Source organism: Pteronotus mesoamericanus, unplaced genomic scaffold, assembly GCF_021234165.1.
Source record: "Pteronotus mesoamericanus isolate MK-2021 breed Mesoamerican mustached bat unplaced genomic scaffold, CSHL_Meso_final contig_78, whole genome shotgun sequence".
Classification (NCBI taxonomy): domain Eukaryota; kingdom Metazoa; phylum Chordata; class Mammalia; order Chiroptera; family Mormoopidae; genus Pteronotus; species Pteronotus mesoamericanus.
In genome coordinates, this window is record NW_026555258.1 from 6,753,778 (window position 1) to 6,778,075 (window position 24,298).

General features: G+C 49.0%; 1 protein-coding gene and 1 pseudogene across 1 annotated transcript in view; both read right to left on the reverse strand.

The window, feature by feature from the left end:
• LOC129079261 (zinc finger and BTB domain-containing protein 34) overlaps positions 1-24,298 on the reverse strand; it is a 265,100-nt gene that overhangs the window by 47,179 nt on the left and 193,623 nt on the right. The gene's annotated exons all lie outside the window — the stretch shown is intronic.
• Positions 20,483-21,061, reverse strand: LOC129079442 (40S ribosomal protein S5-like; annotated as a pseudogene).

Genomic DNA, 24,298 nt, shown 5'->3' on the forward strand with positions numbered 1-24,298 from the left:
CATGTGGAAAATAACAAGACATAAAAGAGATGAATGAATACTTGAGTTTCTCACCAACCGATGAAGTTTAATAGGTCTAAGGTATCATGTCCAGAAAAACACCATTTGGATTGAATTCAGTTCTTCATTCACTCACTTAGCTATGTGTCTATGTGTCTATCTGTACAAACACACACCCCAAAATCATAAATTACCTAAAGGACAAAAGAAGAAATTTTAAAAAGCAACAGTCCTTGGTATAAAAAGCTAAGGCTAAACAGAGAATCCGTCTGAGAGTGCTTAATAAGAAAATGACATGCGACAGAAAAGTATAGATAGGACAGGCCAGTGTTGAGCCCCGGCAGGGCCTCATGGCATTGCCCAGGGGAATCCGGAAGAAGCTACCTGGCCAGGGAGGGAGAGGAGGGCTGGCCATGCAGCGTGATGTTCTCACGGCTCTCAACTGGCCCGCCTGCCATAGGGCCATACTCGCTGGACGTGCCGCCCTCTGTGAGTGCTGCTGTTATAGCCACAATATAGGTGGGGTTGACCAGCGGTAGCGACGTAAAGCAGAATTTAAGGCAGAAAACAATGAACAAGTTAAAGAGAAGTGATTGCTATTAGTGAACAACACACTTGATTGAGAAGATCTAATGCCCACAAATCTCAATGCAAAAAGCAACACTGAATCGAAATGTTCAAAGCAAAAAACTGCCAGAAACAAAAAGCGAATTCAAAAAAGACATAACCATACAGTGAGCCTTTGGCATGTCTCTTCCAAAATTTGAGTGTGTGTGTGCATACAAAAATACACACACACATAGATATACAGATACATGTATGTATTTGTGCACATATGAATATAGTGTTTGAGTAAAATCAACAAGCTTGGTATTCCATAAATGAAAATGTAATTCTTTCACAATACCCTTGGAATTTACAAAAATTGATTATATACTACACTGTGAAGAAAAGTTTAATATGTTTCAAAAAATAAATTATCCATCTTCTTTGGCCTGATAGTACATGTAGGATTTCACAATAAATATTTTTTAAAAGCCTAACTATTTGAAAAACACACACGTGCACACATACACACATTCACAACTCTCAGACCAAAGGAAAACAAAAATCTAAAATGAAAAGTCTACTTAAAGGCAATGACCATAATTGCACTACATGTTAACAATTTATGGCATGAGACTAAAGTGGCAATTAGAGGAACATTTACAGCCTTAAAAGTTTACTGTTAAACTACTAATAATTATTACAAATGTAATTAACCAGGTAATTAAAAGGTGTGGATTTTTTGCATGGATAAGTGAGCAGTGTGCTGATCTATACATTCATTGTGTTATTTATCTTTATGATGCCCCATTTTACGGAGGAGGAAAGGGAAATGCGGAGGGATGTGGGTAACTAGCTCCAGGCCACACAGCTGGTCAGCGCGGTGGGAGCGGGACCGAGCCTGCCTCCCCAGAGGACACTCCTGCCATGGCGGCAGGCTGCCGCCGTCGCTGCTGCTGCCGCCGCCGTGACTCATCCTTCTGCTTTTAAAATAGCTACACATCGTTACGGGAAACCGTTAAATCACAGAAACATATGCTGATACTTCTCATAGGAACCACTTCCACATCCATTCTTTCTAGTGGCATCATGTTTCCAAAATTTCAGTAATTAGAAATAATTTCCCCTGTATAGAAGCTCGAAGTTCGGTAGGTTCAGATCCACAAATTTATTCTTTCTCTTGACCTTGTTTTTCCTCTCTCCTCTTAAAAATGTAACTCAGTTACTTCCCCAAGGATTCAGCTGTGGAAATCCTGGAAATCCCATCACCGCTTCACCCACAACAGAACCTATCCTCTGGCGTTAGGCAGGAGGTAATGGGGTAAGGGGCCCTGGACAGCTTTGTTCCAGGTAAGAGCGTGGTGCAGACTTGAACCCAGCTGCCTCGGAGTGGCTGAGTGAACGCGCAGCCCAGGAGCAGACAGTGAAGAGCAGGACAGGGAAGGAGAGAGACTGATGCCTCCCAGGGATTTATCGCAAGCTGGAAACTTACCCATCTCACCTCCTCTGATCCTCCCACCAACCCCAAGAGGATTAGAGAGAAAAGGAAAGCTCAGACACAGGAAGAAACCTGCCTGCGGTCTCACAGTGAGTGTGCAGGATTTGAATTCAGGTCTGTTTGGCTCCAGCCCAATGCTCCCACCCACTCACCGGCCATCAGAAACACACCAGGAATTGCCTGTTCTCAAACAACGCTCCCAGCATGGAAGCCTTGCCCTAATCCGTCCTGTGAGGGCGGGTGCTGGCCCCTCTGCTTCCTCTGAGGTCCCTGGCTCTGCACATAGAGGTCAGGGGGAGCTCACCTTTGCAGGTGCCAGCACATCATTTCCACTGCCCAGCCCCTGCTTGCACCCTGGGAGCACAGGGAGCTCACTACTTCATAAGAGCAAATGCCACTGTTGCAGTGTTCATTGCCCACCTCCTCAAAATGTGCAGATTCCAACACCTGTCTATTCCCCAGGGCGGGAGAATACAGGCCAAGGCCATGGTATGCTGAGGACTGAGGGGACCTTGCAGAGGAGGCCTCCTGGCTCTGGTGACCGGGAGAGACCTTGATCTGCGGCAATGCCTGGACACAACTGCCATATAAAGTCTTTCACTCCCATAATAAAAACTCCAAAAGCAGCAAATCTTCCACAGTTAATACTGCACAAATCCAGGGAAATCTTTTCAGTATTATTAGCCTATAACTGGAAATATTTAAAAGCCTAAACCATAATGAAGTCATAAAAATAGCCACCTCCCACTTGTACTGTGCCAGTGCTGAGCTAAGCCCTGTACAGGGTTAGCACTGACCACAATTGTAATTGTGTACTTATTTGTATCACTCATGCATTTAACGTCTGATTTCCTCATCAGACTCAAAGCCCCTCCAAGTAGGAAATGTGTCTTGCTCCAGGAGCTCAGTCCCCAGTGGCCGGAACAGAGCACACGGGAGCTGCTTGGTAAACATGAGCTGCAAGAAGAAAAGCATGAACGAAGCCATATTTTATTGCATCCATACAATAACCTAATGAAGTACATTATCACTCTCATTTTGTAGTGGGGGAAAGAGACACAGAGTTAGGTGATGATGATAATAAACCTGAGCACTACACACCAGGTCCTAAGCTAGGAGTGTTGCCTGGGTTATTGAGTCCTAACAGCACCAGCGTTGTCAGGGAGGTTTTATCTGTTTTACAGAGTGAGACACTGAAGCTGCGAGAGTCACTTCACTTCTCTGAGGCTGCACAACCGGGAAGTGACAGAGGCAGGATTCGAACAAGGGTCTGTCCAGGCTGCCATGTTGTCATTTTATTTTTAGCCCCAGCCCGTCGTCTGGTGCCTGGCGGCTGGTGAGGCAAGCCGAGCCCAGAGGTTTCCAGGCTACAGCTCCCCGGCCTGCTTTCTCCTTTGGAGTCAACACTCTCCAAGAAGACACAGGGCTGAGCCGTGGCCATCTCCCCCTCCCACGTCTTCCACTTCCTCCCACCGCTTCCCTGGCACCCGTCATGGTGCATCTGTCCAGGTCCCATCGTCAGTGCGCCCATCCAGGCCTGGGGGCCCTGCCGACTCTGCCACGTGACAGGCAGCTGTGGTGTGAGCAGGAGAATGTGGGGCTTGGAACCAGGAGATCTGGAAGCCTAGTTCAGCCATGCTGGGTGGCCCCAGGCAAGCCTTTTCACCCCCCAGGGCCTTGGTTTCCTTGACTGTGACCGGGAGTAACAACAGTGGTCGTGCGGAGTCCGCTGGCCCGGGGCCTGGGCCACGGAGATGCCCAAGAAGCGAAGCTAACCTCGGGCCTGGCTCCATGGCGAGGCTCCCGGGAGGGCTGCGCTGGCTGGGTTTGCCATAACCATGGGTGGCACCCAGATGCAGACCATGTGGTGGCCACCCACCTCAGACAGGCCAGTGGTAGGAGCTTCCATCCGGGTTGGGAGAGCACAGCTGGGCTGTCTCCACTCCCTTCCTACTTATACAGAGTCACTGTGGCCAATGAAACTGTGTCACTGGCTTCGTTAAAATGCAGAGTAATTGGACCAGCCACTGGCCCTGGCTGCCATGGGGTGTGTGGTACCAGAGATGGGGGCTAGGCTGGGAGGTACAGACACATTGGAGGAAATGACCACAAGAGTAACAGCCACTCTGTGACAAGAAAGGCTGGCCTTGTTTGTCTCATGGCATTTAGGTAATCTCATTTTCCCACTTCACAGATTAGGAAATAAAAGCTTGCAGAGGTAAGGTGACTTGTCTGAGGTCACACAGCTTGCAAATGGGGGAGCAGGATTTGAATTCAGGCCTGCCTGACTCCCAAGACTTGGGACAGAGATCCATGCTGGGTGCTAGCAGCTAGGAGTCACTGGCTGGCACAGGGATGAGGACCCCGGTCACAGGGATGGGAGCCTGAGGACTCCTGCTGTGCCCTGCACTCCCCGCCCCGCCCCCGTGACGCTGCTGGCAGCCCGTGGCTTGCCTGCCCACAGACTGGGCCTCCTCTGAGAGGAACAGCTACCCGGACATGCTACTGCTCTGCTCCCGCCCGCCACGTCCTGCACGGGGACTGGTGTCACTGCCATGGCGGCAGAAGAAGTGCCAATCAGCCCGCCATAGCGGGGCCCGTGGGGGTGAGCAGACCTCGGCTCGCTTTGCCGTGGATGCCCTCCACAGCTGGGCTGGTCCCGGCCCCCGGGGCGTGTGGCCAAACCCTCTTCCTGACGGTGGAGCCAGGCCCCCCACCAGGGTTTGTCCACAAGGCGCTCCGACCCGAGGAGGGTGTGCCAGGCTGACAAAGGAGGTGCTCTCCTGAACAGACACCTTCTCTTCGGCTGGGGGACACCGCGCTCCACGGAGCAAAGCCCGCTTGAAGCTGGGTGCTCTCAGCCTGCCAGAGCCTAAGCCCATGGCTGGCACTGGGCTTCACCACAAGCCCAGAAACTCACTGCTCTCTTGTTTCTCCCCTCGCCACCCGCCTCACTGCCATCCCGACTCTGGTTTTGGTTTTTCTCACACAGCTATCTATTTAATAAGGAAAATTCTGCTGTGTTGAGGGGAAAAAAAAACCCTGCACAGCATAAAAACATGCCACATTTCCATCTTATGCTTTCCATTCTCTCCCGCTTTCTTTTTTAAAGTTGGAGATAAAAGACTTTGTTCCATGTTCTCCTGCTCTGCCTTGAAAAGATCACTTTCAAACTTCAGAAGGGAGGAGTGCTGGCACCCAAAACTGTGCTTGTGCAGTTTGATCACCTAAGCCATCCTGATAAATTCCAAATGAAATAACAAAGCAGCAGCTCATTAGGGTTTGTTGTTGTTGTTGTTGTTGTTGTTTTTAAAGAGAGCACAAAGCAATCCCATCTCCTGCAGGGGAGGTCTCAGTGGGCCACTCAGGCCCCCTGTCAAGATGCAGAGGACTGGGAGTATTAATAAGTGCCCGCTAATTGAAATCAATCATGCACAACACAAACTGCAGGAAAAAATCCTTGTTTAAAGAATATTCCTTGTATGAAATGTGCTGCAAGCTGACGGACACCAAGCCAAATGCTTCCCACATCTGCAGAAAGGGGGCAGGCCGGGGCAGTCACATGTCAGGTGGTCAGAGACCATGTTTCTTGACAAGCACATGGCCTTGCTTATTTCATGGTGTGGAGTCTCATGAATCACAAAAGCACATGGACAAAGTCCCACAGCTTGCCCAGAATCTGGGATCCGAGGGAGTCAGGCGTCTTCCTGCTCTCCGAGGTGAAATGGGGACACAACCACAGATCCTCACACGCCGTGGGGACTACCTGGTCATCTACAGGTGCAATGGGGTAACCTACTGTTTGCAAAAGTTCCCCTAGGGAGCTATGGGACCACATAGCACTTGCTGGTATTCTGATCAGCACTAAGATAGGGCATGAGGAGATGGTATTAATCTGGTCATTATTATTCAGCTTGTTTTGTGCTGAACACTGTGCTAAGTAAATTGCATGTACTATCTCATTTAATCCTTCAACAACTCTACTGATAGTAAGAAGAAATTGGTACTTCTGTCTGCTTAACATCCACTCCCAATTCTTTTGGAAACAGCCCTCATTTTTCCCCTGGGGGAAATTGTACCTCCCACATCCATAATGCATGTGGTTTTAGTAGGTCTAAAGTAATTCCACTTCCTCTCCTGCCCTAGAGGCAAAAACAAATTTTAAAAATGAAACATTTGGGAAGGAAAAAAATACTCCAAATAATTCAGGGATGAAAGAAGAAATTATAGTTAAAATAACAAACTACATACATCTAGGATGCAGTCAAAGCCACATAACTACCCAGAGAAAAATCCATAGCCTCAAATGCTTATATTAATAATTAAGAAAAATAAAAAAGAAATGAACTTAGTATTCATTATAGAGAACTAGAAAAAAAAGCAAAACAAAGAAAACAAATAAAATATAAAAGCGGAAATAATGAAGTGATAAATAAAACTGAAAGTTGGTTCTTCACAAAGTCAATAAAGTAGACAATTCCTTTGGTATGTATGATGAAGAAAAAAGAAAAAAAACCACAGATGTACAATGTTAGGGATGAGAGAGTAACTATGACCCCAAATACGGAGGAGGTGAGAAAACGGTGGTATGTGCACTTCTTATGTCAACATATTTGAAAATCTAGCTGAAATGGTGCTTACTGGAAAAATCTATCTTCCCAAAATTGTCCCAAGAAGAAGCAAAAAACCTTCCAGTTACCAATAAAGAGGAAAATATTAACAACATTGAGAAAGATACTATAACTAAAAAATATCCAAATGGTTTTATGGAATCCAGCGTTTTAAAATATTAGCAAATCAAATTAGTAGTATGTTAAAGAAACAGGCAAACAGGTTGATTATAGGAGTGCAATGATATTTCAACAAATGATCTTGAGAGAGATGCTAAAGTCACTGATAAATAATATCCATTCCTGATAAAGCACTGAGCTAGAAACAGTCTTTCTCAATGTGATAAGGGATGCAGGTCAAAAAAATTAAAACAATGTTGTTAAAATGAAACCCTATTACTAGGAAGAAGTCAAGAACACCTGACATACTGCTATCATTCAGCACTACTCTGGATATACAAGACAATGAGATAAGACAAGAAAAAAATGTGTTATAAGTATTAAAGACACACATAATATTACCATTATTCTCAAGTGTTAGAATTAGTTATCATATTAGTTATATAATTAAATAATCTACGATGGTCTGAAAAACTATCAGTACTAAAGAACAGAGTTAAGTTCAAAGTAAATATATATGAATCAATAGCATTCTTATATACCAGCAATTATCGACCAGAAAATGAAAATAAATAAATTAATTAATTAAGGAGGTCATATACAATAAAAACAAAACTATAAAACCCTTGGGAGTAAACTTAAAAAGAAATGTGTGAGAGCTATATGAATAAAACTTATTTGATTAAAAAATTATATAACATTTATTAAAATTAAATAAGCAAATATTCTGAGCTTAATTCATCTTTGAAGAATCTAATGAAACAAAAGCACAATTCATACAAATATAAATCTTTTCTCTATAACTCTGTATTTTAATTGTCACAGTGAGAATGTAACACTTTGATAATTAAGATAAAAACACATAAAGTAAAAATATCTTAAGGATAGATATGAAAGAAGATGTAAACAAATGAGAAAATATATGATATTTTTAGATGAGAAGCCAGAGCATAATAAGGATGTCAATTATTGCCTAATTAATATATGAATTTCATATGATTCCAAATGGATTCCAAAGTCCACCTGGTATGAAAAGAGAGCATTTTTGAAAAGAAAAATGACAAAGGGGGCTCGTCCCAATTAATGTATATAATTTATATAATTCCAAAATTGATTTCAGAGTTCACCTAGAGGAGTAAATACTTGAAATAAAACATTTTTGAAAAGAAGAACGAAGAAAGGGACTTGTAAAAATGCGCTACAAAGCTGTAGTCATTAAGCAGTATGGCATGGCTACAAAATTAGACAAATAAATCAATGGCACTGAGTAAGAAATGCAGGCATGAAAATTTAGTGAAAGACAGAGGGACAATTTAAATCAATAGGAAAAGGGTGGGTCCTTCAATAAATAGTATTGGGACAAATGGTTATCTATTTAGGAAAATACAGGGCCCAGCACAAATGACATCCCTTTTTTATTACAAAATCTTTTATTACAAATCATAACCATCGAATTCTGTAACATAACAATATCACGCTCAAGCACACCGTATGACATTTTAGGCAAAATGTTCAAATTAAAACTGTCAACTATTACACCCATATTACTACCCCGCCAACCATGCTCAAGCACGCGTCCCTTCCCCCGGACCCTGTATAAAGCTGGGTGTCTACTTTATTCTTTAAAGCAGAATAAATTCCAGATGGATTCAGGACTGAAATCTCAATGGTAAGAAGAGCACTTGAATAAAACAAAGGACAATATTTTTATAACCACGGGGAACACAAAGGCTAAAGTGTAAAGTGAAACTCAAGCCATGAAAGAACACTTGCATACTTCTGCAAGATCAAAGAAAATACCTTCCACCAAACTGAAAGACAAATGTCAAAATGGGAAAAATATTTGCAATTTAAAGACAGTCAATAGTTCTAATATAAAAAGATCTCCTGCAATAAAAGCAAATAATGTCACAGAAGGTGATCAATAAAGATGTCAAAGATGCCCAAGCCTCACTAATAATAAGTAAAACAAATTTGGTTTTTTGCCATTTATACTGGCAAAGGCCAAAAAGGTTGATAACACTCGCTGTGGCCGCGAGTGCTCGGGAACAGCGGCCCTTACACGAGGCCGGCGGGAATACAAAGTGATAGAGATTCTGAGGGGCAGAATTTGGCACTATCTGCCAACAATTTCTAACATGTATTTTCCAGGATCCAGCAATCCCACCTCTAGAAAGTTATTCTTTAGCAATATTCCTACAAACTGGCAAAATAAACAAGGAATGTTCATTGCACCATTGTTTGTAATGTATAATTGTGAAAAATTGTGTGGTTTGGATAAATGATCTTTTACACAAGCGGAGGAATAGGATACAGCTATTAAAAGGCTAAAATACATTTCTAAGAACCGACATGAAAAGATATCCATCATGTGTTGTTTTTAAGAAAAAAATCAGGTATGATTTTATATGCACATGAGAGAGAGAGAGAAAGAGAGAGAGAGATGGAATATATTGCACAATCTGTTAATGGTAGCCATCTTTAGGGATAGAATTTTAGGGTTATTTTCCACTTTATATAATTTTATATTAATTCATCCTTCAGCTATGAATGTGTACTACTTTTATAAATATAACAGAGCGAGATCTTCCTTCCCTGCCTCCTTCCCTTTTCTTCTTTCCTTCTCACTATTGAAGAAGAAACACTTTTTGAGCAGAGAAAAGGGAAGCAGTATTTTATGTAAGTGAATTTTCCAAACATTCCTAGCTCCTGTTGAAGACTTGGTCTTTAGGTTACGATTTAAAGGCCACCAACTTTCACCAACTGCCTCAGAGTCTACAGGCCATTGTTAACACTCCATTATCCTCTGGCTCCTCCTTGTCTGTGGTCTCCACTTCCAATCCATCCTGCACCCTATGTTCTTTCTAAGACCCAGTTAGACTGTGGCCTTCCTCAGCTTAAAACTACCCGACGACTTTCCAACCCAGGGGGCAAGGGCTCCTGGCCTTCTGGGTTCCGCCCACGCCGGCATTTCCGGCCTCTTCTCCGGCCTCTTCTGTCTCTCACAAGACACTCCGGCCGTGTGGGCCCCTTGCAGTCCCTGCACGAGCCCTCTGCTTCGTGGCTCCCAGCTTGGCAGAGGCATTTACTCCCCTGGCCCCCTCGATCTCCTCCTCCTCCTCCTCCTCCAGCTGCTAGCTGGTCCCTCCTGGGCACTTAGAGCAGGTGTCCTTTCCTTGGTGACAGCATTTGTCACACACTCCTCGGGGGCAAGGGCTGTGTCATATCCATCTCTGCATTCTCAAGGGCCCAGCACCGAGCCTGGCACACGGGATGGGCTCAGGAAGTGAATGCAGTCTGAAGTATGGGGGACGACAGGACCCGGTGGGGAATCTTTACTTGCCCCCACATGACTCTTCGACCTGGCTTCTGAAATTCATCTGCGCGGGGGAGGAGAGTACCTGGAGCTGCCCGGCACCTCGCTCCTCCGCCCCTGACTGGGTCAGCCCTGTGTTCCGCTGTCTCCAAGCTACATACCCACATTTCTCTGAGTGCTATGAAGGGCTTCCAGAGCAGCTGACGTCACCAAGAGGAAATGCAAGATGATTCCCCCAGTGAAAGCTTCAGAAACCTGCCTCACATTGGGTAGAATTGAGGCTACCCACGTGCCAAGGAAAACACTCTGCGCTTGTCTTTCCAACCCTGGCTCACAGATTCGCTACTGTGCACAGAAAGGCTCCCTGGACGTCCGAGGCCACCAGGATCCCGGCCAGAGAGTGAGCTCATGGCCGGCCGCTTCAATCACCGAAGTATTTTCCACTTCCACAAATGCACTCACGTGTCTGTGACCACACTTCATCTAGTCTTTAAGGGTAACAAAAAATAACGGAGGCAAAGGCAAAACTGTCAGATTTGGTCCTTACTCAATGGAAACTGTATAACAAAACACTACATTCTAAACCTCAGTCACCAAATCCTGCATTTTCTGGAAAACAAGCAACAGATTTTTGGAGAGTTAACTAAATCCAAATGATGTTTACTTTCTTAAAGCAAATTCTTTTTTGACTTTGCTGAAATGATATACAGAAAGTCTCCTTTTGGGCTTTGCTGGAGGGAGGAGCCATCTGACTACTAATGGATTTGCAGTTTCGGGTCAGGTGTTCGCTCTTCCCTGCCTTGCTCAGTAGAGACGAGGGGATGCAAGTCCCTGCCGGGCTGTCTTAGTAACCCATGTTCGGGGACCAGGGGCTCCTCATGCTGCACAGTGGGGGCCACATCTGCGGGCTCTGCCCTTCTCCAGGACACACTGTGCACAGGAGGCGCTCGGCCCAGCCAGACCCAACTGGCCCTACTCCACGGCCTGCGGAGGGATGGCGGGGGTTACTCCCACTGAGCCTGTGGACCAATCTCACAGGGCAGGAGGGCGCTCAGCCCCACCAGCAGGGGACCGTTGCTGGTCTGGTGGTGTGCCTGTGGGCGGGCTGGGGAAGGGAAAAGGGGAGCCAGGTCCCTGGCCGGGGCCATACTTCAGACTGCAAGGCCCACTCACACTTATTCTTGTGCTGCCTCTCCCCACCCACTAGGCTCAGCTCCCTTGAGAAGTGATTCAAGAAACTTGGCCTCTGGACTTTGGGCTCCTGGTCACGTCCTTGACACGCAGTCTTCTACTCTGGTTGGTTCTCCAGCACCAATTTTACTCTGCCCTGGCTCCTTCCCTTCTTCCCAGCTCATTGCCGTCCCAGCAGGCTTTGGGGTCAACACGACCCTCATTAGGACGCTCCTGGTTATACCACCATGCGATGCTTTTTGAGGGGAGAGAGAGGGCAGAGTGGCAAGGAAACATGTCTGCAGACCAATGAGAGGTGGCAAGGAGCACGAAGGAAGGTGGCAGGTCACTGTGGGGAGAAGGGAGGTGCAAGGTCACAGGGGGATGTGCTTAGGGACCAGCCAACTTGGTGATGTCCACCATCGTTATGAAAGGCTATCAGTGCTACCGGCACTCACTGAGTGCCTCCCACGTTCTAGACACAGGGGTGTGGAGGAGAAGCAGCCCCTGGAGGTGCCCTGGCTAGCAGAGGCGTTCAAGAGAGGCATCGACTACATGAACAGTGACACAGGCACACAGCTGCTAAAATGTAAACCTCTAGTACATGCTGACTTTGGAGAATTATCCTCAGATGCCAGTGAGAGACCCCAGGGGAACCAGTGGCCTGTGAGACAGAAATGGGTTGGTCATGTCTTCAACGCCCGTGGGGTTCACCGGTCTGCTCTCCCTGCCCTGGCCGCTCAGCTCCAGAGGTGTTAAGTAACCTGCATACGGGGGAGAGGCAGGACCTGGGCTCAGGACATCTGGCTTTAGGGACCACACTCTTATCTGCCATGTGGTATGCAATATTTATAGCTTAATATATACAGAAGAGAAAAAATATTAAAACTTGAGACATCTGTGTTCAAACTCTGGCACTGTCTCCTATTTGTTCAGCGTGACCCTGGGTGAGGTCTTCAACTGCTTTCTTCAGCTGGGAACAGAGGCAGCGCCTGTGACACTCTCGGCAGGCCGGGCTGAAGACGAAGAGAGACAGCACCCAGGAAAGAGACTGGCATAGCATCTGGATAAAGCGGGCACTTGATGGAGTTACTTGAGAAAAAAACCTTTAAGAAATGGTGGGGGTGCCTGTTTGTTTCTGGAAACCTTCCAGAAGAGACAAGATAGCCCACACAAAGCGTCCCCTGACTTATCACTAAAATTTTTCTGACTAGAGAAAAAAAAAAAAAAAGATGAAACACATATCACCAACTGAGACAGATAAGACAGCCTTATTGCTGCAGTCCAGGAAGAAATGGAAATTACTATAGACAGGAGCTGATAGAAATTGAGCAAATTTAGACCTTGTCTTTTGAAATGGAGACAATCTATCCCTCCTGGGCCCTGTCCCCAGACTCAGGGACGCTCCACTGGCCCTTTCCCTCTATCTCCTCACATCCACGTGCAGACTGCCACTCCCACGGAAGGACTGGAGTGTGTCCAAAGGGAAACCCAAATGCTCTGCCTGTTGATAAACAGCAAAAATGATAAATTTGACCTTGTGCAAGAAAACATTCAGAGGAAAGGAAACCCAACAAGAACACGTGGAAAATTATAGCCAGAGAATGGGGCCCTGGCTGCACGCAGCAGGGGCTGCGACATGAGAAGACACCTCCTCGGTCTGTTCCAGGGTCTGGAGGAAAGTTTCAGACTCAGTACAAGACGACGAGGCTGTGATAAGAGAGAAGCGAAACCACAAGGAGACAAGAGATGCATAATGTAAGAAAACAAAAGGAAAGTAAAAAACATAGCAGAAGAATAAAAAAAATTAACCTCAGAGGCAGCAACGAGTGCAACGGGTGCCTTGGAAACTCATGTTGTCGATGTGAGGGCCAGCTTGGCCGGTCTCCCCCGAAGCCAAGGGGAAGGGCGAGGGAAGAAAGCATGCAAAGGGCGGGGGCCTGAGAGCAGCAAGCTGGCCCAGGGAAGGGCTGACCCAAGGACTGCGTACGGGCTCCCAGGAAAGACAGACCATGGAGAAATGTTGGAATTTAAGAAAAAATAAATCTTGCAAAGATCCAGGCAAAACACAAAAGGCAAAACATCCCACAAGACTCAAAAGGGACCGCACCCCTCCAAGAGAGTTGCAGGAGCCACTTTGTCTCTGCTCTGAGCCTGACTTTGCACTGGACAGAGGTTATGGCCACTGCTTGCGGCCCAACAGCTTTCCTGTGGGGGAGGGGCTTCTCGAAGGCAGGAAGCACTGTTTACTCACGGAATGTCAGCAGACATCTGGTCACTTATCAATTGCTTTGTTTTTTTTTAAGAAGAAAAGTATTGTCCCCAAGTAATTACGGTGCTTTAGTATACAAAACCCAAGAGATTTGATATATGATTTTGGATGCCATATAATTTAGTCAATGCACATTTTTTTCTGTATAAATGTATGGGGTTGTTTCACCATCAGGGACCAAGGGCTGCAGAGGATGCTAGCTTCTGGGCGCGCTATGAACCAATGACATGAGTTCTAGCCACACACCCTCGTCAGCATTTTGTGAAGCCAGAGCCTCTCGCCGATGCCGCCCCAACGGCTGGGTCAGAGGCAAGCACTCGGGGCTCTGCAGGCTGTGTGGGATCAGGACGGCACTGCGGGCTCTGAGGGCAAACGCTGTTCTGCGGGGCCCTGTGGAAAGGCCACTGGGTGACTGGTTGTAATATAGCACAGGAGAGCCAATTCTATCAAGTCCAGCGTGGGATGTCCGTGCTTCCTGCCAACTCCCTGACCACTGGGCACCCAGAAGGCGGGAGCCTGTGCTCAGCCGCGGAGGGGCCGCACTGAGTGCAGCTGACGACAGAGTGGGTGGGCTGTGTGCAGGGAGGGAGCCTGGGGACCCCAGTAAGAAGGTCTGTTTGGAAGCTGAAAAAGCTCATCTCAGCTGAAGTGGAAAGTCTGCCTTGGGGCACCGGTGGAGGAGGAGCACTTGCAAAGGTCCTACTTCCCAGGCTGCAGCGGGCACTGCTCTGGGCAGAAGCCTGCTCCTCTCCCTCTGTCAGGGTTTCCTGACTGGTCTGGCCTGAATCTTACCCTCACCAAACCCCCATTCACAGGGATGGAACGGGGAGGCGGGAGCTCAAATGAGGCTCTGGGCGTGGGGGTGGGGGAGAGCGGGAGCCTTGGGCAAGCGAATGCAGGCAACCCAGACCGTGGCCATGGAGCTCCTACTGTGTGCCAGGCTCTGGGCTAAGAGCTGCACCTGCACAATCACATGAAGCCCTCAGTTTACAGAAGAGGAAAGTGAGTCTCAGAGAGGCAAGGTATTTGTCTAAGAGCACACAGCGAGTGCGTGGCCGAGCCCTGACTGCACCCAGCCTCTCTCTGTAGTCTGGGCTCTGACCCATGGCGTGCCCTGCCTCGTCCTTCCTTGTCACGGTCCTGCAGGATAGCGCATGCGTGTGCGAAGCCTGAGAAGGGAGCTGGGATGGGGCACTACTGTTTGTAGGGGGACCCTCAGCCAGGCCATGTGCTCTGGGCCTTAGACCCATCTTCTCAGCTCATCTGCCAAGAGGGCCTCAATGAAAGCATCACTACCCTATCATTCCAGGTGGGAAAACTGAGACTCGGGAAAGTAGGGTGATTTTCCAAAGGTCTCCTGGCCAGTAGTTTGAGAAGCCAAGATTTGAATCCAGGTCTGGCTGGTCCCAAACTGTGCTCTCTCAACCTCCCGGCCTTGGCTGGGTGGGCCGCAGGGATCGCCTTTCAGTTGTGAATCTCTCCTTTCTGTTTCATGCCACGAGCTGAGTGAGTTCTGTGGTCTCTGCCCTTTGAGATCCTCAGCCCAGGCCCGGAGGGCTGGGCCATAAACTCTGCCCTCAGAGGGGGCAGATGTCCTTCTTGGGAGCGGAAACATCTCTGGGCCAGAACAGAACTTAGTTCCAAGTGGATTACCAAGAGCTCAGATGGAGTCTGGTTTAAGCCCCACCAAATCTCACTCCAACTGGCTCAAGGGCCCTGGCTCAGCCACATCCCTGGGCTAAGGCCACCAGAGCCAAGTGCTTCCTTCAGGAGAGGCGTCCACTCTGGAGTCAGCATTGCCTCAGCTGTGAACCTTGGGACACAGCCCCCTGAGATTTCTCAGCTTGAACAATAAGACACCACTGCCGACCAGCACGGATGGGCTGGGCTTGGTGGCAAGAGGCCTGCCGCCGTCTCAGGCAGCAGCTGCTCCAGGATTATGCCCCCTAGAGGCCAGCCTGGGAAGCAGTCCCCCTTGGTGCCATTAGGGTAGGGGCTCCAGAGCAAGATGGTCTGTGGGGAGGGCCAACTCTGCCACTGACCTGCTCTCAGTGGCCTCTGAACAGCCCCTCAGCTCTTCTGACCCTCAGTTTTGGCACAGAAGCAATAAGGCAAACAGCCCAGTGCTTCAACCGACATCAGAGATGACACCAGGAGGGATCTGGGGCCCGTCCCAGATTGTCCCATCTTATGTTGCTCTTGAGGCTGACTCCCCAAGTGCCAGGAGGAGAGGGCGAGGCTGGCCTTCGTTTCCTTCCGACACTCTCCTGCTGGGAGTCCCGTCCCTACCCGGAGACCTCTGCCTTGGTAATTACGGGACGCCTAGAAAGAAGGGGTTGTTTCTGATGGGGACTTTTTCATCTCCAACTTAAATTATACATTATGCACTAACGTTCTAACTCTGGTGTCTTCTAGAATTCAAAGCAGACATAAACATACTCCCAGAAGCACAGAGTCTGCATTCATTACTGGGACCACCTTGAACAAATAAGAGGTATCACCAAATCTATTTATAGTTTAAACATCTTTCCACTGTCTTTCCTTTGAAACCTATTGAGGTAGTTCCCGCACAAACAAGGAAGAACGTCCAGCCCCAACAATCATTCATTCATTCCTTTGAGCTTAATGCCTGGGTAGAGAGCAGTGAAGCCATGCGTGGCAAACGGGGAGGGAGTACAGGGGCCCTGAGCAGAGAAATGGGGTGGATGGAGAAACGTGAATTAATAAATACAAGCTCTCATTTAAAACCCATTACATCATTAAATTTAAAATAAGACCATAAGGCCAAAGCTGAAAGCCAGCAAGGCTGTGGCGGAAGGGGAAACCCCAGACACCGTCGGCAGCGGGGCAAGGCGGCACAGCCCCTCTGGAAAGCAGGAGGGGTTCCCAGGTCAGGAAACTGCTGGTAGTCCCACTCCTGGGAACTTTCCTGAGGAAATAAATGGAAAAGAAGGGGAAAACATTGTGCACATAAAGCTATTCGTTGACGGGGAATCTACAATGGTTAGAAACAAAACAAAACAACAAATATTAAAAACATTCGAATGTCAAATAATAGGGAAGTAGCTAAGGAAATTAAAATAAACTATATGACAAAAATAGGGGAATAAATATAAGGAAACATTAAGTGCTGAAATGGTAGGATTTAAAGTGCTTACAAAATTCGCAGCAGTGTTATGCAGGTGTTTGTGCATTTTTAAAAGAGAATGTATTTAAGCAAGAGAAAACTTGATTCTAATCACTGATATTAACTGTCAGATTTAAGTTTCTCACCAAAGTAGTAACAAATATATATCCTATATTATGTAAATATATACATAAATATGTTTACACACATATATAAATATATGTAAAATAGTGAAAACTTCAGTGTATAATGAAATTATGCCCATTTTCATCAACAGACCTCTGTGAGGCTCGACTTCTAACAAACAACTGGGAAAAACGCCAAGTCCTGGAATGCACTGTAGAACACTTGCTCCAAAATGACAAATCCATACCAAAGATACACTTACAAATAAGGTAAAACAGTAATAAAATTTTATGTCGTAATATTCTATATTCAAACACCAGGCAACTTCATGTCCCCCCTCTTCCCAGTTATTTAATTGGCTACCCACTGTGAGGGCATGTGAAATTCAGGTGAGCCTGCAGTGGCTCAGGGTTCTCATCTACAGTCAGGAGTCCCGAACCTTGCGGCCCTCCACTGACGGAGCCAGGGCTTTGCTGACCTCACCTGGCCTGCCGGTGGCTCCCTGGAGTGCCTCCAGGAGCTCCCCACTCCTGCTTCCCTCTAGACATGCCCGCCCTCCCACGGCCCCCAGAGTGCCTGCCCCATCAGCCTTCCCCGCAAAACTCGGTCAGCCCACCCAGCCTGGCAGCCCAGGCCCTCCATGGTGTCGCCCGTCTTACGCACCATGCGTAGCGCAGGGTGCCGCACGCACGTCTGTTGGATACTACTCCTGCTCTCAGAGCGTGTCTCTTAACTTACACGTGGGCAGGTCAGTAAGGACAGACTCACTGGCCCCGAGCCCCTCTTGGGTGCGTCCCCTGCTCCCTGTGAGGTGACCAGGCCTTGGACACTGAGCCCTGAGCCCTGGGCCCTGGGCATTTCTTGCTGCTGGGCCGGAGAGCCCGCAGCCTTTGCTAGCCCCAAACCTGGCCTGCCAGCCACCTTGACTTACTTCCCAGTGCCTGGGGAGAAGGCAGGAGAAAAGGCTGGAGAAACGGCAGGAGGCCACTCCTCCCAGAATGTTCCGAAAGAAGACGCTCACATTTCGAGTGTTACGCCCATTTTCATCAACAGACCTGTGTGAGGCTGGGCTTCTAACAAACAACTGTGAAAAATGCCAAGTCCCGGAAAGGGCTGTTGAACACATGCTCCAAAATGACAAATTCATATCAAAGATTCACTTACAAATAAGAGGAAAACGTAATAAAATTTTATGTCTTAATTTTCTATATTCAAAGCATTTTATGTCAAGCTTACATTTTTAAAAAAGCTTTTAAAAACAGTGTTAGCTACAGGCTGCCATTGTCCTTACTTGGGATAAAATATCCTTTATTCTGAGATTACATTTCAGAATACATTGTGGTGCTAAAATGTTCCTTCCTCTAGGAAATAAGGATGACAGTTTATATTTTCTTCATTCTCTATTAAAAAAAAAAAAAAGTTGGCAGCCTGTGGGAGTGCCCCTTTGCCCATGAAATCGAAGCCTGGGACCACGAGCCCTAGATCACACGAGGCTTTCTGGCGGCAGTCAGACGGCCTGTTGGCACGGAGCGGCCAAGGCTGGAAACCCCCCAGGGTGGCTTGTGAGCGAGGAAAGCAAGTCGGCCGGCAGGGAGGCAGCTCTGCTGCTGCAGGCTGGGGGATCTCTAAAACTTACCAAATATTTGAAAATTGAGTAAGTAGGAATTTCAGTTTGGCACAAAAATCTCAAGCTTGACTTCACCTCTCCCCTCCTTTTTTCTGTCAGAGTTTCTGTATTCTGTGGGCTCGATCATGGGGACCCCAGTCTCCCTTGTGCCCCCAGCCCCCAGCCCCCCTCACTGGCCAGGCGCAGGCCATCAAACCCCGGTCCATGCACCGGTCCCAGGAGGCGGGACCTCGCGGCCTCTGCAGGGGCTGCCGAGGCTGCTGGAGGTGTCCACCGATGCCGCAAGCCCCCACTTTCCAGCCTCAGCACAGCGCCAGCGCCCCCCACAGCCCGGCCCCTCCTTGGTGCCTGGTTTTCCCCAACAGCTGCCCACCGCCCCCGCCCCCAGCTGTCCCTCCCTGCAGGCACCCTGCCTCTTAAATGACCAGCCTCGGCTTCCTGCTCTGCCCCCTCATGTATCTCCACCCGCCTTTCCCTCAGGGCCACCCCCATCACCCCGTCTCCTCCAGCAGGGACCCCCTGGCCAACCTCATGTTTATTGGGGGATCTTTACTGCCTCCCTATCTACACTATCTTATTTTTTTAATGTTTAAAAGAACATGTCTTTTCTGATTAAAAAGGGAATTTATGTTCATCCTGGAAAATAGACAAAAGCTTAATGAGAAAAATAACTGCCTGCACCACTATGGCTGTGAAATAAGCACTCTCGGGATTGAGGTGTGTCCTTCACATAAACACGCTCGTCTACACAAGCCGACCGCATGCTGCCGCCTCGCTCTGGTGAGCTGGGCCGCTGGCGGGGAGCCCCCAGGGTCTCACTCGTCAGTGAAAGTGGAAACAGTCCCAACCCAAGCTAGGTACTGAGGCTGGACACCCCAGAGCCTTCTGTGAAGGACCCTGCAAGTGGGCTGGGGCTGCCACAGGCCCCGCCTGAGCCCACAGCCCCAGAGCCATCACTTTGCACTGGTGCCCAGAGGGCTCCAGAGTCTGGGTGTGAATGGCCACAATCCGCACATCTGACTCCGCCAGTCGGACACACAACTCCTGCGGCACCCCAGAGTCAACTCTAACGGGGGGAAGGAAAGCAGGGAAAGGACAGGTTGGACCCCTGGGGCGGAGAAGAGGGGCTGGCAGAGACTAGAGAGCTCAAGCTCCACCCCCCGCTTTCCTCCTGCATATACTCAAAGCCATGATAATGGCGACAGTAATAATAATCATAGTGACATAAAAGCTGATCATGTTGGGAGCTCGCCATGTGTCAAGTCCAACAATACCTGTCATTTTCTCAAAGTCTGGACACACTTCACTGAGTGGCTCATGGGTAGTCCAGGGATGGATATTTGTACCTACTTTTGCATGTATTAGAAAAGCTATAGCATATCAAACCCTTAATATCACAGATGTGAATAAAATAGATTTCAAGAGAAGTGAGAAAGACAGTACAAATAGCAGAGATGGTCACAAAGGCCTAAGTTTGGGGAAACACTGTGTTATCTTACTGGAGCCTCTCAGCAGCTGCTCTACACTGTGTGACAATGCTCGGGGGGTTAGAGGGCACCCTGGGGCGCGGTGGCTGACCCCAGAGCCTGGGCCTCCCTCACCTTGGCCCCCGCTGAGGCAGCTTCTGCTTCTCCCCTTCACCCTCATGGTGTCGACCCACCCGCTGCTCGTGTGTGGCCCAGGGCCGCCTCTCGGCGCTCTGGCCTCCCAGCCGGTCACACCTCTGGCTATCTGGCACCCATCTCCCCACAGGTCTCCGTGGTTTTTTTGGTGGTGCTGCCCCAAAGGGCAAACAGGTTTACTGGGGCTGTGGCCAGGCAGTCAATGGGTGAACCTGGTCCCATGTTCCAGCTCATCTCTCTTTTTCTCCGTTTTGAAGACTTTATTTATTTTTAGAGAGAGAGAGGAGGAGAGGGAGAAAGAGAGGGAGAGATACATTGATGAGAGAATATATTGATCGGCCATCCCTCGCACGCACTCTGACTGGGGACCAAACCTGCAACCTACGCGTTTGCCCTGACCAGAAATGGAACCCGCAGCCTTTCGCTTTGCGGGAGGATGCCCAACCAGTCAGGGCTCGTCTTCCTTCCTGATGGCAAAGGAGTTGGGGGAGCCCTCGGCCATGCTGAGCTCATCTGCCAGGCACTTGGTGATGGTCTTGATGTTCCGGAAAGGCAGCCTCACGGGCACCTGTGCAGAGCATCCCATGTCCCGACTCACACAGCGCAGAAGGGACACGTCCACAGCCTGTCGCCTCAGTTCTGGCTCACCCAGTGCAAGCAGAGCCCCCCCAGGAGCCACTGGTGGCGATGGCACCAGGACCTGCGGGAGGCCCCTGCCAGTGAGATGGGTAATCTCGAAGGTGTGCTTGATGAAGTGCATGGTCGTGAGTTTCTTGCCATGGCCATGGCCGTGCATCGCCACTGAGTCGGTGAGGTGCCCCACAACAGGGCATGGCATTCCATGGAGGTGCTTGGATGCGCAGTTCCCTGCACGGTGGGGCAGGTACTTGGCATATTTCCTCTGCACCACAATGTGATCCTGCAAGGAAATGTCATTGATCTGTCCATCATCAATGCTCCACTTCCCCAAGAGCTTGACGTTGGGGGTCTCTGCTACTGCAGGTGCAGCTGTCTTCTGCTTGGTCATCCTGAGGGTGCAGCTGGGGAGCCTCTGCCGCTCTGTGTGGACCACACCACCCACACGCCCCCGGCCCAGACAGGAAGAGTCCCACAGGTCTCTATTACTGGCCGTGCCCACTGCGGCACCTGTGGCCAGCGCAGCCAGGCATAGTGGGTTGGGTTCAGGAGCATTATGCAGCCACTGGATAGGGTGCCCCCTTCCTGAGAAGGAGAGGACTGGGTGGTGTTGAGTGGGTGATGTGGACCGGCAAATCTCCCATGGACCTGGCAGTCACAGCTTCCTGGGCCTCCCTATAGTCGGACTGACCCGGGAATGGCAGGTCTGGAAATTTCTCCCAGCCACAGGCCACGCCAGCAACCTCTTGGGGACAGGTGCATGGGGCATGACTGGTCAAATCTTGCCTTGCCAGGCCTGTTGCATGTCAGCACAAGACAGCGTGACCCACCTTGTGGCCAAACCTTCCTCTGAGGCAGAGCAAGCCCAGACAAGGCACTATTGCCCTGAGGTCTGGACGTGTCTCTCACAGAAGGATCATCTTCCATCCCTTGTAAGGACAGAGAGCTGAGATGAAGGGGCCAAATCATGAGGGCAGCTTACAGGGAGAGACTGAGCAATCCCATGGGATCCTGTGGGACCCAAATTTGGGATTCTCACCTCTGCCAGAGCCAGAACAAGAGCATGAACTGAGATTAAGTTTGAGCTAAAACTTCTGGTCGGTGAATGTGCTGCCTATTCATCAGTAACTGTGAACCTCAGCATATTAATGATAATCTAGTAAGTGCCACTAGCTGGGCACCTAGTGGATAGCAGGCACTGGGCTCGATCATCAGCGAGCTCCACGGAGCCCTCGTGCAGTCTCCGAAGGAGCCACCGTTATTAGGCCCATTTCACAGACCTACCCACTCTGCAGGTCTGGCTCACAGAGGACTCCCTGTGTAGCCCTCCAGGCCCCCCTTGGACCCTTCCTCTGTAATAATCAGTCTGTAATTAGAGGAGGGCTGTGGGCCAGCTCCACATCACATCTCCCTGAGCCCTTGGGGGGCCCCGTTTACAGATAAGGGACCTGGGCTCAGATAAATTAAACTTGTCTAAGGTCCTCTGGCCAGCAAATGACAGAGTGGGGTTCGAGGCCACATCTGCCAAAGTCCTTAACCTCTACTTGTTGATTATTCAACACCTGCCCAGGGTCAGGGGCCACATCTGCTCTGCTCTCAGCCGCTTCCCAGTGCCAGCTCAGTAAATACTCCTTAGACGAAAGAAAGGGGGGAAAAAGTATAAGTCAGAATCCCTTTGGTCGAATGACAGAAACTCACCTGAAACCAGCTTAAAAAGGGGGAAGGATCCCAGAATGGCTCCTTCCAGGGGCTACAGCACAAAACCCAGGCAACCCCAAAGAGGGTGGGGCGGGGTGAAGGCTGGGCAGGAGGTAAATGCCAAGCGACAAGGAGAACAGCCATCCTAGTAGGTGACCTTATCAAGCAGGACAGTATCTCAGTTACCCAGGTGTGATTTAAGCCTTTTGTCAAACTCAATTACTACCCATCACAGGACAGTTAAAAACTCTACCCTGCCGTGAACTGAATGTTCGGGTCCCCCTCAGGCTTGTATGTTGATATCCTAACCCCAAGGTGATAGTATTAGAAGGCAAGGCCTATAGGGGGTCATTAGGTCATGAGGGTGGAGCCCTCATGAATGGGATTAGCACCCTTATAAAAGAGACTCCAGAGAGCTCCCTTACTCTTTCCACACTGTCCAAATACACTAAGAAGACAGGTGTCTAGGAACCAGGAAGTGGGACCTCGCCAGGTACTGAATGCACCAATGCCTTGATCTTGGACTTTCCAGCCTCCTGAAACTTTGAGAAATAAATATTTGTTGTTTATAAGGTGCCCAGTTTATGGTATAGATGCTCCTCAACTTATGATGGGGTTACTCCCGCTAAACCCATCATAAGCTGAAAACATAAGTCGAAAAGGCATTAGAAGCTACACTGCAGAGTATCGGTTGTTTACCCCTGTGATCACGTGCCCATCTGAGAGCTACGGCTCATTGCCACTGCCCAGTGTCATGAGAGAGTATCGTACTGCATACTGCTGTCTGGGAAAAGAGCAACATTCAAAATTCAAAGTACAGTTCCTAGTGAATGCATGTAACTCTACTACCATCGTCAAGTTGCAAATCATCGTAAATCAAATCACTGTGAGCTGGGACTGTCTGTATTTTGTTACAGGAGCCCAAACTAAGGGAAAACATCTTCTGAGGCTGAGATAAAAATCCTGGGGTCATCCCTGTGACCACCTGTTTTCTCTATACCGTGGACTCTGTAAGTTCCAATTCTGAAGTCCCTGCTGCCTCCCCTTCCTCCAGGGGCATGGCAAGGAGGACAGAGCGTGAAGACCACCTGCTTACCAGGGCCACCTGTGTCAGAGGGGACCAGACCAAAGCTGGTCCCTCCCACCACAGACAGGTGACTCCTGTATAATGAGATCTTGCTTCTCCTGGAGAGAGGGGGCCCAGTGAGGTCTGCCACGTCAAAGGCCAGTGGTAGTGTTGATGTTCACCAACCTCACCTGCCAAGCTGTAGGAAAGAGCCTGGGTGTGGCGGAAAGCAACCCCAATTCCTGACCCTTGGCCGTGAGGATGGAGGCATCTCACCCATAAGAAAGGGATGAGCACACCTTCCCACAGAGATGAGGAAGGTGAGGGTGGTGGAGCTCACAGGTTTGCATGCTTCTGGGGGCTGGGACCACGGTCAGCATTTCTCCCCCTTTCTTCTTCCTCTTCCTCCCACTTCACCGGATCCCTGTCCCCGCCATGGCTCCCTGGCAGGTAGTGTTGACGGGTCCCGTCGGCTCACCGCCGCAGCCAGCCACAGCTCAGCAGGATGTTTCTGCCCCACCTCTCTCACGGAGTAGAGGCTCCTTGGGCAGCCCTGGCCCTTCTGGGCGTCTGGGGTCATTGAGTGGCTGAAGTCATCACTACTTTACTGAGGAGTCGGAGGCCACTGGGAGCACAAATGTGAAATGCTTTCTTCTCTCCAACACCCACTCCCCACCCACGCCACGCTGACTCTGCTTTCCAGTTTTGGACAGCTGGTCCCTCGATGACATCTGGGCCAGATTCTGTAACCCTGCACTCACTTCCCACCACCAGCATAGTCTCACTTCAAGGTTTAAGACTTGGTTCTGTTCATTTTAAGTCTTGATTCAAACTCAATTTGAAGTGTATCTCCGTTCCCCCCTC